The sequence below is a fragment of the Setaria viridis genome, chromosome 1 (assembly GCF_005286985.2).
Source record: "Setaria viridis chromosome 1, Setaria_viridis_v4.0, whole genome shotgun sequence".
Taxonomy (NCBI): Eukaryota; Viridiplantae; Streptophyta; class Magnoliopsida; order Poales; family Poaceae; genus Setaria; species Setaria viridis.
In genome coordinates this window covers 32311424-32325984 of record NC_048263.2, presented here as the reverse complement: position 1 = coordinate 32325984, position 14561 = coordinate 32311424, and positions in this window count along the sequence as shown.

The following is a 14561-nucleotide window of genomic DNA, read 5'->3' as shown; positions in this document are numbered from 1 at the left end:
GTTACTCAATTGCAATCCTTATTACAATGGTGTTTTCGGAAAATAAATGTGTGTGTGTGTCCAAGTAAGAGGAATGGCTTTTCGGTTCGGGAAAAGAAATGTGTGGACGGGATGGATGGGTGTTCCTTGTGTGGGATGCCATGTTGTTGTGCTCGTACCTTGGTGGTTGAGCAATGTCGGGGGATATCCATCCGGTCGAAATTAAGGACCGAGTTAATGTGTCATCTTGCCTAATTCCACTATCGTGCAACCACTCGACCGTTGTATGGGCAACGGCTTAGCATAAATCCCACTAGCTGGATGGTTAGTCCTCAGGAGTGCTGGTGAGCAACGGGAACCCACGGAAAAGGATTAAGATCTTGGTGACTTAAGTCCCGGTTACGGTCTCCTGAGCGAGCCGTGAACCCCTTGGGTGTTTCCGTGAGAACTAGCCAGTCTTAGCTAAGGTGGGTAATGGCTTTGTTAGGATCCGTACCGTCACTAAGGTGATTGTGCTACGGTACCCTACTTGTGGGAAAAGTGTACACCCTCTGCAGAGTTAAAACCTATCCGGGTAGCCGTGTCCACGGTATTGGACGAATTACGGCTTGGTCACATAACTAGTGTTTGGGCAAGAATGTCATGAGTGTGTGTGTGTGTGTGTGTGTGTGTGTGGAATTTCAGAAGAGTCCGGCAGTTGTGCCGTGCGCTATGACGGACGGGGAGTCCGATAGCGATAAAAACTTGGATCCTTTGTGTAGGATCAACCCCACTCAGTATTTCGGGTATTAAAGGAAACTTTTCAAAAACCCTTTCGAAAATGATCCCCTGCATGTGTTAAAAATTAGCTTTTCCGCAAAATGAACCCTAGCCTACCCTTGTTATACTTGTGCATAATCTTGCTTGTATCCCCTCCGTGGATGGGGTTGGACTTGTTGAGTACGTTAGTACTCACCCTTGCTTCATTACTACAGAAGAAGACCCTGAGTTCGTCGCAGAAGACCTCGAGTAGAGGTTGTGTCCGCACCCGACGCTGCCTGTGGTGTTGCCCTGCCCAAGATGCTGCTGCTGCCGTGTAGTCCCGAGTGCTGTCTTTTGGCAGTCGCTTGGTTAGCCGCCGTTATCTATTTACTGTTTATCGCTGCGTGGCTTTCACGCCCACTCCCTCGGGAGTTGTACGGTAACTGAATTATCTGTCGAATAAATGTGTTATCAGCCTCCTGGGACTGATATTTGTATCACATTTAGTCTCTACTTATGTGGGGAGGCTTCAGGTGGTATCAGAGCCGTCGTTGGCTGTAGGACGCAACCTTAGGACTGGATTAACCCTTTTTGACCAAAACAAAAGAATTACAAAATTTCTCCCTACCCTTGCTCTATTGTAAAACTAATTTGTGCCCCGGATCTTTTCCAGATGGCCGAGGAAGGATGGGTCAACAGCCACTGCCTGGAGGAGCCTGGTTTTCCCAGGTTGCTGTTCGCCTGCATGGACCGCCTTGGAATTTATGAGCGTCCGGAGTACACCAGCAGGGAGTACGAGGACCGCGGGACCCCTCGGTGTGAGATGATTATCTACATCGGGCGGAGTAGCCGCTACCCGGACATCCAGCCATGGAATGTGACTGCCACTGGCTTCCGGCACAAGGATACTTATCAAGTGGCAGCCCGGAAGGCCCTCCGTTTCCTGTGCCAGATTTATGAGAGGCACATTGGCCGCACTCCGATGAGGTTCTACCCGCCTGTCAAGAAAAACCGCCCGGTTTGGTTGGCCCGGGTACGGACCTTGGAAGGACGTGGACAGCGTGAGGATGACCCCACTGTGCTACACATGGCTGCCTACCTTCTCACCTTGGATGAGCTCTACGACGAGCAGGCTGTTAAGTTGAAGCAGCAACTCCGTAGGGCCGAGGACGCAGAAGTTATGGTGAGGAGGCTCCAGGTGAAGTTAGCCGCCGCCGAAGCCCGAGCCGCGGCCGCTCAAAGCAATGAGGCCATTGCCGTTGAGGCTCTCAAGGAGGCTGAGGATCGGCACTCCAAGGAGCTGAAGGATGCCCACCTCACCATTCGTGCCAGAAGGAGGATGGTGGCCATCGAGGATGACGAGGCTCCGATCCTCGAAGGGATTCCCATTGCCCCAGGGCCCAGTAAGCGGAAGAGCCCGGACGCCACCCCGGCACCACCCCCTTCGGAAAGGAACTCCGAGGTGTCGGATGGAGTGGTTCCCGAGACCCCTCCCACGGGCGGGACTCTGAAGGATGAAGTGCTGGCCCTTCTCCTTCCATTGGAAAATCACTCAGTCCAGGGAGAAGACTCGCCCCGCGAGTAGTATGCCCAGCCAGAATTGCCCAAGGGATGAAGCCGTCATGGTCCACAGTTTAGAGTTGTACCCCTTCAGTTGTGTTGTTGTAACCGGTCGTGTAGTGCGTGTTTTGGCCTTACCCCAGCAGTGTTGTACCCCCCCCCCCCCCCCCGTGGCAAAATAAATAAAATCGCTTGTGTTTGTTGCTTGTTAGTCTGTGTGTTTGTCGGCAGGAGGTGGATTCTGTCTCTTCGAAAATACGAAATAACCACTTTAAAGATCACTAAAATCCAAATCATACTCTCATAAAAGTCTCACCCAATCTGCAGATGCCGCCCAAGCGTGCCACCAGGACTTCCCCAAGCCAGGCCCATGCCACCCCCAGTGCAGAGAGGCAGCCAGAAAGGCAAGAACCGCCTCCGGCGGCACTTCCTGAGGAGCAGGAAGTGAGCCAGCCTGAAGGAAGGGGAGAAAGTCAGGTGGGGACAGAGCAGCCATCACCCCCACCGGTTATTGATCTGGTTCAAGTAATGAACAACCAGACCCTTCTACTGGAAGCTCTAGCCAACGCCATTACTCGCCAGAGGCCCCGCGGGCAGAACATGAATGAGAAGTTAACGGACTTCCTCCGGACCAAGCCACCCACTTTTGGCGGGTCTGTCAACCCTCTGGACGCAGATGACTGGCTGCGCGTCATCCAGAGAAAGCTGGAGCCCTTTGGTTGCGAGGGCAGGGACAAAGTTCTCTTGGCTGCCCACCAACTCACTGGAACTGCCCTAGCTTGGTGGGAGAACTACTGCTCTGCCGCCCAGGATGCCTCCACTATCACCTGGGATGAGTTCGTGACGGAATTCCGTCGCTACCACATCCCCGCCGCCACCATGAAGCGCAAGGCGGATGAGTTCCGTGAACTCCGCCAGGGCAACCGATCTGTGGAGGAGTACACCTTCCAGTTCATGGAGCTGGCCCGTTATGCTCCGGAGGAGGTGGACAAGGATGAGAAGAAGCAGGACATGTTCAAGAAAGGCTTGAACGCGGAGTTGAGAACCCTGCTCACTCCCCAGATCTACCCCGACTTCAACACCTTGATGAACATGGCCATCTTGACTGAGAGGGCCAAGGCAGAAGAGCGGAGGGACAATAAGCGTCGGTTCCTGGAAAACAAGGCACACCAGCAGGACCGCTTCCAGAAGCCAAGGAGCTTCGGTCATCCCTTGCCCAGATCCCAAGCTCCCATGCATTATCGGACCCAGTCCCAAACACCTGGCTCACATCAGACTGCTGCCCCATTCCGGAGCCAGAACTCCATCAAGGCCCCACAGAGCAGCGCCAGCCAGGTCACCAGTAATGGAAGGGCATGCTTCAACTGCAGAGAGCCAGGGCATTTCATCGCCAACTGCCCCTATGCCAACAAGCCAGCAGCATCAGCCTTGTCCAACTCAGTAGCTGGGCCCAGGGCCGCATTGTCAGGAGCCAACCGTGTGCCAGTCCGCAGCAGTGGCAACCCCAGCAACAACAACAGCCAGCAGATGAGGCCGCCCCAGCAGTCATTCGGACGAGCCCGCGTCAACCACATCGGCGCGCAGGAGGCTCGCGAAGCTCAGGGCATGGTACTCGGTGAGTTCCTAGTCAGCTCAGTCTTGGCAACAGTACTTTTTGATTCTGGAGCATCCCATTCCTTCATATCCTCAAGTTTTGTGGAGAAACATCATATACCTACAGTACTACTAAAGTTACCCCTATTAACCCGGACCCCTGGGGCCGACATTCAGTGTCGACTAGGCTGTTCCCGGGTAAGGATCAATTTAAGTGGGGTAGAATTTCTAGCGGATCTAGTAGTACTTAAGTCTAAGGGGATAGATGTGATCCTTGGTATGGACTGGTTAAGCCTGCATGACGGTCATATAAGGTGTGCTGATAAGGTGGTGCACTTGACCAATCGAGATGGTGTGCAAGTGACTTGCCACACTAAGGGAAGTGGCCCAGACCCCATGGTGTTCAGCATGGAGACCAAAACCATAGAAGAAGTCCCGGTAGTGAGTGAATACCCGGACGTCTTTCCTGAGGAACTACCTGGAATGCCCCCTGACAGGGACATAGAGTTCGTGATTGACCTTGTCCCCGGAACCTCCCCTATAGCCAAGAGACCCTATAGAATGGCAGCCTCAGAGTTAGCCGAGCTGAAGAAACAGTTGGGAGAGTTGCAATAGAGTGGTTTTATCAGACCCAGCTCATCCCCGTGGGGAGCCCCCGTGCTTTTTGTCAAAAAGAAAGATGGGAGTATGAGGATGTGCGTGGATTATCGCGCATTAAATGAGGTCACCATTAAGAACAAGTACCCCCTCCCTAGAATAGATGACTTGTTTGACCAACTAAAGGGAGCCAAGTATTTCTCCAAGATAGATCTGAGATCGGGGTATCATCAGCTCAAGATCAAGGAAAGCGACATCCCGAAGACCGCCTTTGTCACCCGCTATGGTCAATTTGAGTTTACAGTGATGTCCTTTGGATTGACCAATGCACCTGCTTACTTCATGAACCTCATGAACAAGGTGTTTATGGACGAGTTAGATAAGTTTGTCGTAGTCTTTATCGACGACATACTTATCTAATCCAAGAGTGTTCAAGAGCATGAACACCACTTACGGGTGGTCTTGGAAAAATTAAGAGCCCACCGACTCTATGCTAAATTCAGCAAGTGCGAATTTTGGCTTGAGAAAGTGGCATTCCTTGGTCATATCTTGATCGCGGAAGGAGTAGCAGTTGATCCTGAGAAGGTGGAAGCCGTCTCCAACTGGCAGCAGCCCACTAATGTTAGTGAAATCAGGAGTTTCCTGGGTTTAGCTGGATATTATCGGAGGTTTATTGATGGATTCTCCAAGATAGCCCGGCCCATGACAGAGTTGCTCAGAAAGGACAAGAAGTTCACCTGGACCGAGTCATGTGAGCGGAGTTTCCAGGAGCTGAAGAGAAGGTTGACAACAGCCCCAGTGCTGACCTTGCCAGATATCCAGCGAGACTTCGTCATCTACTGCGATGCATCTCGACAAGGATTAGGCTGTGTCCTCATGCAGGATGGGAAGGTCGTGGCATATGCTTCCCGACAGCTTAAGCCCCATGAGCAGAACTACCCAACCCATGACTTGGAATTTGCAGCCGTAGTGCATGCCCTCAAGATCTGGAGACATTATCTGATTGGGAATAAGTGTGAAATCTACACTGACCATAAGAGCCTAAAGTACATCTTTACCCAACCTGACCTGAACTTAAGGCAGAGGAGGTGGCTAGAGCTGGTAAAGGACTACAACCTGGAAATCCATTACCACCCCGGCAAAGCTAATGTGGTAGCTGATGCCCTAAGCAGAAAGTCCTATGTACAGCCCGGACCCAAGAATGCCCGACTACGAGAGGAAATGGCCCGGTTGAATGTGCATATCATTCCCCAGAATGCTAGCCATAGGCTAAGTGTCCAGCCCACATTGGAGGATAAAATCCGAGAAGCCCAGGGTTCAGACCAAGATCTAGTAAAAATCCGCAAGCAGACAGGAGAAAATAAAGCCCCGGATTTCAGGGTAGATGACAAGGGAACCTTGTGGTATAAGCACAGAATTTGTGTCCCTAAGGATGGAGAATTCCGGCAGACCATCATGGATGAAGCCCATAACTCAGCATACTCTATTCACCCCGGATCCACCAAGATGTATATGGACCTAAAACAGAAGTACTGGTGGAATGGGATGAAGGCAGACATAGCTCAGTTTGTCGCCCAGTGTGATACCTGCCAAAGAGTCAAGGCCGAGCACCAGAAGCCAGCCGGCTTGCTACAACCCTTGCCTATCCCGGTGTGGAAGTGGGATGAGATCGGCATGGATTTTGTAGTAGGCTTGCCCAGATCTCAGAGGGGAAATGACTCCATATGGGTAATAGTGGACCGACTTACCAAAGTTGCTCACTATCTGCCCGTACGGACCACATACGGTGGAGAAAAACTGGCTCAACTCTACGTCGACAACATAGTGAAGCTGCATGGTGTGCCCAGCCGGATCGTCTCAGATAGAGGAACTCAGTTTACCTCTAGGTTTTGGAGGAGTTTACACAAAGCCATGGGCACCAAACTGGATTTTAGTTCGGCTTATCACCCCCAGACCGATGGCCAAACCGAACGGGTAAATCAGATCATGGAAGATATGTTAAGAGCGTGTGTCCTCACCTATGGAAAGGATTGGGAACAGAGTCTACCCTATGCAGAATTCTCATACAACAATAGTTACCAAGCCAGTCTAGGCATGTCACCATTTGAAGCCCTTTATGGTAGAAAGTGTCGGACCCCTTTGATGTGGTCAGAAGTCGGAGAGCGTTCCCTGGTCGGACCAGCTTTTATCAAGGAAGCAGAGGACCGTGTAGCAGAAATCCGAGAGAAGTTAAAAGCTGCACAGTCCAGACAGAAGAGCTACTCTAACAAGAGAAGACGAGAATTGTGCTTCAGTGAGGGGGATTTTGTCTACCTCAAGGTATCCCCGATTCGGGGTACGCGAAGGTTTCAGGTGCAAGGAAAGCTAGCCCCTCGGTATATTGGGCCATACCAGGTGTTAAAGAAAGTTGGAGCCGTAGCATACCGTATCCAACTGCCCGAAGAAATGTCGGATATACACCCGGTATTCCATGTCTCACAACTAAGAAAATGCTTGAGGGTACCGGAGGAACAAGTACCGGTGGAAACAATGGACCTACAAAAGGACCTTCGGTATCAAGAAGTACCTGTCAAGATTTTGGACACTGTCACCAGAAGGACAAGGAATACAGCAGTCCGGATCTGCAGAGTACAATGGAGCAGGCATGGCGAAGAAGAGGCCAGGTGGGAACGCGAGGACGCGTTAAAGAAGGACGAGATTCAATCTAAGTGGGGTAGGTTTGTAACGCCCACGAAAATCACTAACAAAAATCACCCGTTAAAAACCGTCTTTAAAATCTTTTACCGCTGAGCTCCCGGAAATCGGAACCCTTCCCGGCAATTTCGCCGTCCTGGTACCCATGCCGACCCCCACCTATCTTTTTATCTGTGCCCGCGAATCTCGCCGCGTGCCGGTGTCAGACGCCGTGCGCGTGCTCCGACCGCGTGCCGCGAGTGCCGCCGGTCTCTTCCTTTTTTTTTTCCTCCCCTTTCTCCTTTCTTTTTCCTTCTTCTTCTTCTTCCCCTTCTTTCTTCTTCTTCCTCCCTCCTTCTTTCTCTCTCTCCTCCTTCTCTTCCTGGCGCCACTCCCTGGCCGGCCCCTCCCCATTACTACCCGGCGCCACCCCCTTCCTGGAGCCACGCCGCTCGGCCTCCCCGCGCGTGGGCCCCGTCGGCCGGCCCGGCGTCGGCCACGCCGCCGCCCCCCTCGATCCACGCGCCCGGTCCGGACCCCGGCCGCCTGCTCCGGCGCCGGCCTCCCCGGCCCCGCTCGCCGCTCCCCCAAGCCGGCCGTCCCGGCCCCGCACCACGCCGCCTCGCCGGCCCAACCTCCCGCACGGCACGCCACCGGTGCCGTGGCCATCGAGCTCCCACCGCCGGCCAAATAACCGGCCCCTACCTCCGGCCACCACCCCGTCGGCCTATAAATAGGGGCACGACCGGCCTCCCCTTGCCAAGCCACTCCCCCCAACTCGCCACCTCCACCCGGTGCCGCCGTCGCCGCCCCGCCGCCGCCGCATTCCGCGCCGCCGCCGCCGCACACCTGCCGTCGCCGCCGCCCCACGGGCGCCTGTGCCCCGCCCTCCTCCGACACCACCTACCCGAGGTGAGGCAGATGGAGCGCCCCCTCGGCTCCCTTCGCCGCCCCTCCGCCCCACGGCTCGCTGCCGGCGGCGCCCCACCGGCCGACCGCCGGCCCACTCTCTCCCTCCCTCTCTCTTCCTCTGTTTCCTGGAAGAAGAAGGAGCCAAAACTCCAAGAATTCCAATCTAACCCCCAAGTTTCCCCAAATTACACATAAGCCCCTCCACTTCCGAAAGAAATTACAAATAGGTCTCTGGTTTATTAAAAATCAGCCCTAAACCTCCATTTAAGCCCCTAATCAATGATTAACCCGTCATTTCATGCGCCAAACTCCCTCCAATTAATCCCAAATTTTACCACGTCACCCTCCAGAATACTTTCGCCGATCCATATCCAAATTTCCCAAAAATAATCCCTCTACCTATTTTCCGTTCGCGTTTTCCTGTTCGGAGCTCTCGGTTAAAAATCGTTTTCTCTTTTATTTATTCGTGTGCCTGTTTGTGTGTGCCGTAGATCGCGGATTGCCCGAGGAGGAGCCCGAGGAAGAGTTTGACCGCGAGCCCGAGCCCGAGGACCTGTACCGCGAGCCGGAACTCCCGGAAGGCTTTGAAGACGGCAAGTCCAATCTCACCCTTTGATGCATACTTAATACCTAGTTTTTCAAACACAACCTATTGGCCTGTTTTACAAAATGCATATTATTTTATCGCAAGACATGGTTGGTTAGCCACCCCTTGATTGATATAAACATTCCTTGTTGTCCTATGCTTATCTCTAAATATGACTCGCTCTGTTTAGATGATAACCACTGCTAGAACGCTTAGGAAATTGTTACTCAATTGCAATCCTTATTACAATGGTGTTTTCGGAAAATAAATGTGTGTGTGTGTCCAAGTAAGAGGAATGGCTTTTCGGTTCGGGAAAAGAAATGTGTGGACGGGATGGATGGGTGTTCCTTGTGTGGGATGCCATGTTGTTGTGCTCGTACCTTGGTGGTTGAGCAATGTCGGGGGATATCCATCCGGTCGAAATTAAGGACCGAGTTAATGTGTCATCTTGCCTAATTCCACTATCGTGCAACCACTCGACCGTTGTATGGGCAACGGCTTAGCATAAATCCCACTAGCTGGATGGTTAGTCCTCAGGAGTGCTGGTGAGCAACGGGAACCCACGGAAAAGGATTAAGATCTTGGTGACTTAAGTCCCGGTTACGGTCTCCTGAGCGAGCCGTGAACCCCTTGGGTGTTTCCGTGAGAACTAGCCAGTCTTAGCTAAGGTGGGTAATGGCTTTGTTAGGATCCGTACCGTCACTAAGGTGATTGTGCTACGGTACCCTACTTGTGGGAAAAGTGTACACCCTCTGCAGAGTTAAAACATATCCGGGTAGCCGTGTCCACGGTATTGGACGAATTACGGCTTGGTCACATAACTAGTGTTTGGGCAAGAATGTCATGAGTGTGTGTGTGTGTGTGTGTGTGTGGAATTTCAGAAGAGTCCGGCAGTTGTGCCGTGCGCTATGACGGACGGGGAGTCCGATAGCGATAAAAACTTGGATCCTTTGTGTAGGATCAACCCCACTCAGTATTTCGGGTATTAAAGGAAACTTTTCAAAAACCCTTTCGAAAATGATCCCCTGCATGTGTTAAAAATTAGCTTTTCCGCAAAATGAACCCTAGCCTACCCTTGTTATACTTGTGCATAATCTTGCTTGTATCCCCTCCGTGGATGGGGTTGGACTTGTTGAGTACGTTAGTACTCACCCTTGCTTCATTACTACAGAAGAAGACCCTGAGTTCGTCGCAGAAGACCTCGAGTAGAGGTTGTGTCCGCACCCGACGCTGCCTGTGGTGTTGCCCTGCCCAAGATGCTGCTGCTGCCGTGTAGTCCCGAGTGCTGTCTTTTGGCAGTCGCTTGGTTAGCCGCCGTTATCTATTTACTGTTTATCGCTGCGTGGCTTTCACGCCCACTCCCTCGGGAGTTGTACGGTAACTGAATTATCTGTCGAATAAATGTGTTATCAGCCTCCTGGGACTGATATTTGTATCACATTTAGTCTCTACTTATGTGGGGACGCTTCACCGTCCAAGGCCTACTCGTGGACCTGGGGTCTAAGCCCGACAGAGACGTGTTAAAAAAATAAGTTAAACTGAATAAATGCCACTAATGGCGCGTGCATGACCAAAACATGGCTCTGACACGCGGAGAGGCGTGACCCGCCGGAGTTTTTGGGCGGCACACTACTGCCACGACTGCATAGGGCTACAACTGCGCCGTCCTAACCCTCCCCTGTGGCATTCATCATAGAGCACTCTCGCTCATGTTGCAGGGTACGCCGCCCGGTTTCCCGCTCGGCCTGGTGGCAGGGGCGTGTCAGCCGCACCCCCGGTCAGCGCGCATTGCAACAGTTGTCATCCGTCATCCGCGACGTGCATGGTTACGGTGGCCAGTCGTCATCATCAGCCCGTACAGCTACAGTGGTCGGTCGCCACGCACGTCTCGCATGCTCGGCTATGGTGGCCGATCGCTGGGACATCGATGGGACCCAACGGCAACCCCTGTGGCTCAGCCCGTCTCCCTGTACTTTACCTCCTTGGCTTTATCTTTTTACTTCCCCTGACTCCAAGCTCGATTGTAACTCCTGTGTCCTCCTTACGCTATAAAAGGAGGACCAAGGGACCCAAGAAAGGGACGGCTCTAGAGCGAACCGAACAAGCCCCAACTCATAACCTTTCTACACGAGCATCAGTGCACACCCACAGAGACTTGGGATCAGCTTCCCTCTCTCGCCCGTTTGTAACCCCTACTACAAACTCTGCACGAGTAACACGAGCAGCCTCCCACACTGGACGTAGGGCTATTCCTGCCCGAACCAGTATAAACCTCGTGTCCTCTCGTGCAACCATCCGAGCCTTACGCGCATAAAAAACAAGTTCACTTGCCGTAGTCTTGACCCGTGATTCTTGACAACGACAAGTATGTCAATGAATGTGGTGAAATATCTAAAATAAAGCCCAATAAAACATGTATATTAGATAAAAGTTCAAATTTGACAAGAAAATATTGGAGATTGTGGAAAATGTTGGGCAATCGTCAATAAATGATGATTGAGATAAAAAAATATTGTGCATAATGAAGAAAGTATTGGAGATTCCAAAAATGTCCATCAGGGTTGGTAAGAGTTCATCAATAGTTTTTAGAATATATTTGAATACGCTGAAAAAATGTTGGCATCCATTAATAAATTGTTGAATTATGTAAGAAAATGTTGTTGTATCAAGAAAAATTTTAGTGTATCATGAAAATTGTTGTATGTAAAATAAATTGCAATTAGTGTCAAGAAATGTTGGATGGTGTCGAATAAATGTAAGCGTAAGTCAATCAAACGTTGTTGCCGATAGTGAATAAAGTAACTTGAATATATTCTTAAAAGCTGTTGGTAAGAATTTTAAAAAAGTTTTAAGAATATATTGATATATTCTAAAAGAATGTTCCAACAAGCAAAAAATGTTCAACTACATAAAGGAAATGTTAGTTTTTTAAAAAAATATTAGAGCATGTCAAATAAATTATTGGGAGATATCAATAAAAATCCTGACTGAAAAAAGTTTGTATGTAAAAAACTATTTTTTCTCACGATAATGCTAGGTGATAATTTGGAAGGAAGATAAGTACAGAAAAATAATCTACAGAAAAAAAAATCTATTACTTGTTAAAAAATATATTATTTCAACATTTCGAAGCTTAGATTCAACATTTCTCGAAACCTAGTTGAGCATTTTGGACAAACCACTTTAACATTTTACATGGTATTGTTGAAATAGTGTAACTAAAATGTTGAGAAAATACATAAAAAATGTTGAGCTAAACCAGTTCAATATTTTGTGTAGTATTGTTGAAACTGTGTATCTAAAATGTTGAGAAAATACATAAAAAATGTTGAGCTAGCGAGGGATATGGGTACCCCATGGGTCCCCACCGACCAGGGTCCTGACAAGTGGGCCCGCCCGACCATAACGTGCAGGCTAAGGACATAAAGAAACTTGGAGTACACACCAAGGAGGCCGGGCGATTCAAATCAGTCTGGATATTGGAAGATACGTATTGTAATCCGACTCAGATCACCTTCCATGTAACGACCGAATAGATTAGATTCATACCAACTAACCCTGTGTTCAAGAGAGCCTCCCAAGGGCAACCCAATCCAATCTGTAAACCACGCACCAGCGCAAAGCAATACAAACCACTAGTATACAGGACGTAGGGTATTATTCTTCGGAGGTCCGAACCTATCTAAAACCCTCGTGTTTTTCGTGTTCTTGTGATCACCTTCGAGTTCTTGTCACGCGATCCTATACGGCTACAAATCAACCACTTAGGGTAACGTCCTGGTGGACTGTCAGGCTACTAAATCCGACCGCTACTAAACCAATTCAACATTTTAAGTAAACCGGTTCAACATTTTGCGTAGTATTGTTGAAATAGTGTATACAAAATGTTGAGCCAATGCATAAAAAATGTTAAGCTAATATATAAAATGTTGAATAAAAAATAAAAATATGTAGTCATATCGGATCCCAATTTGTTAGAAAAATTTCATGAAAGTTATGGTTTAATCAGAATAGAAATTTAATGTGCCGTTAGGGAGAAGTTCATAAAAGTTGGAAATTAAAACTCACTGTCACCCAACAAGTACCTGCCACTTATCCGTCCTCTCAGCTTTACCTACCTCTTGGCTCTTGCCATAGCACATGGTGGTCCCCCGCGCAACCTGCTCACCCTGCATTACACCAGGCCAACAACGTGCTCCATCCAGTCCGTTAGCTCAATTATGTGCACGCATCTCAAAGTGGAGGACGTGGAAGTAACTTTTCTTTCGGAAGATGGATAGGAATCTTGATAATTCTGCGCCAAGCAAGGAACAAAGCGCTGTCTTAGTTGGGGTTCCTGGATGTCTATCGGAAGATGGTTAAGCAATTGAATTATAGAACTCAGCAAGACCCAATTTCATATTTCTGTTCCAAAGTTACCGAGGCCCAACTGATGATGACCTATTCAACATTTTTAACAGATAAAAAATGTTGACCAATATTTTTCGAAAAGTTGGACCTGTATCTTTTAGAAATGTTGAACCTCAACATTTTCAAAAAATATTGAGTAATATTTTTTCAAAAATGTTGAACCTCAACATTTTTCAAGAAATCTTGAAAAAAATTGAACAACAAAAGTTGATCCAACATTTTTAAAAATTTATTTCAACATTTTTTCCGCACCTTTTCTCCGACAGCCGGCGGCGGCACGCGCTGGCGAGCGTGCATGGGGCCGGCGAGGGTAGCGACGGGGGGCATCATGCTGGCCAGCTGCGGCGGTGACAGCGCCGAGCAGCGGCTGCAACGACGTGGAGGTGGCGTGGGCTCCGCTCGGGACGTCTGCGCAGTAGGTAGCAACAAGAGCTAGCGCACGGGTAGCAACAAGAGCTAGGGTTTGAAGCAGATCTGACGGAGCTCATTTCTTACACAGATCTTAAACGTTGGAAGTTACCAACCCTATTCACCTTCCGGAAGATTTCAGTTTAGGCAGTGTTGCTCGACCAGCCGATTGGCCAGCTCAATCACTTGATCGGCCCAATCTCTCCAGCGAGGCCGTGTCCGGCCGGGTTGGCATCTCATGTCCGTGCCCGCTTCAAGGGGTGGGTGGGCCAGGAGGCGATTATCTTTAGCCCAGCATTTCTGTTTTTACAGTAGTTCATTTTGAGCCCACCACAAGGCTGTCTTCGATTTCTTCGTCACTGCACATGATTTTTTTGCTCACGTCACTGTCATACGAATGGTGTCGTCATGTCAGTTGTCACTAGATAACTAGAGTGAAGTGGATAGTTTGTTACTTTGTTGTTTGTAGTGTTTCCCATCGCAGAATGCATGCAAAAGATATGGAAATAGTTGCCCCTTTCTTTCAATCGGGCAAGAACCACCGCCAAAATGCAAAAGAGGTGGGAAGCTCAGCTAAATGCCCAGGCTGAGCAAAAAAAAAAAAAAAAGAAAGGAAGGGGGTTGATAGTGAATAAGATCTGCAACCACTGTATCCCTTCCAAGACTGGGATCCCCTGCAGAAACATGCGAGACTTCCATGAGCAAACAAAGTGCCACCGCTACCGACAAGACGTGCGCCTGGGCCTCCTCGCCGCCGAATTAACTAGACCGGCGTGCGGCTAGCTCAGGCAGTAAAATACACGGCGGTTCCGCCGGACCTGACGCGCTTCCGGCCGGGGCCGGCCGGCTCACCACGGACGAACGAATCCAATAATCCATGTCGCAGGGATGCGGATGTCTCCCTGCTCTCTCTCGTTTCGGAAGGCACGATCGGCCGGTCCGGCGCCAAATTATCCGTGCTGGTCCCCGGACGCCGGGCTTCGGCTCCGTGTATTTTGTCAGACTGGTTGCAGCGATGGGTCACGAGAGCGCGTGCGCCTGGTCTTTACTGCGATCGCCCGAAGAAGCGCGTTACGGGGTCACATGGGGGTACGCGTGATAA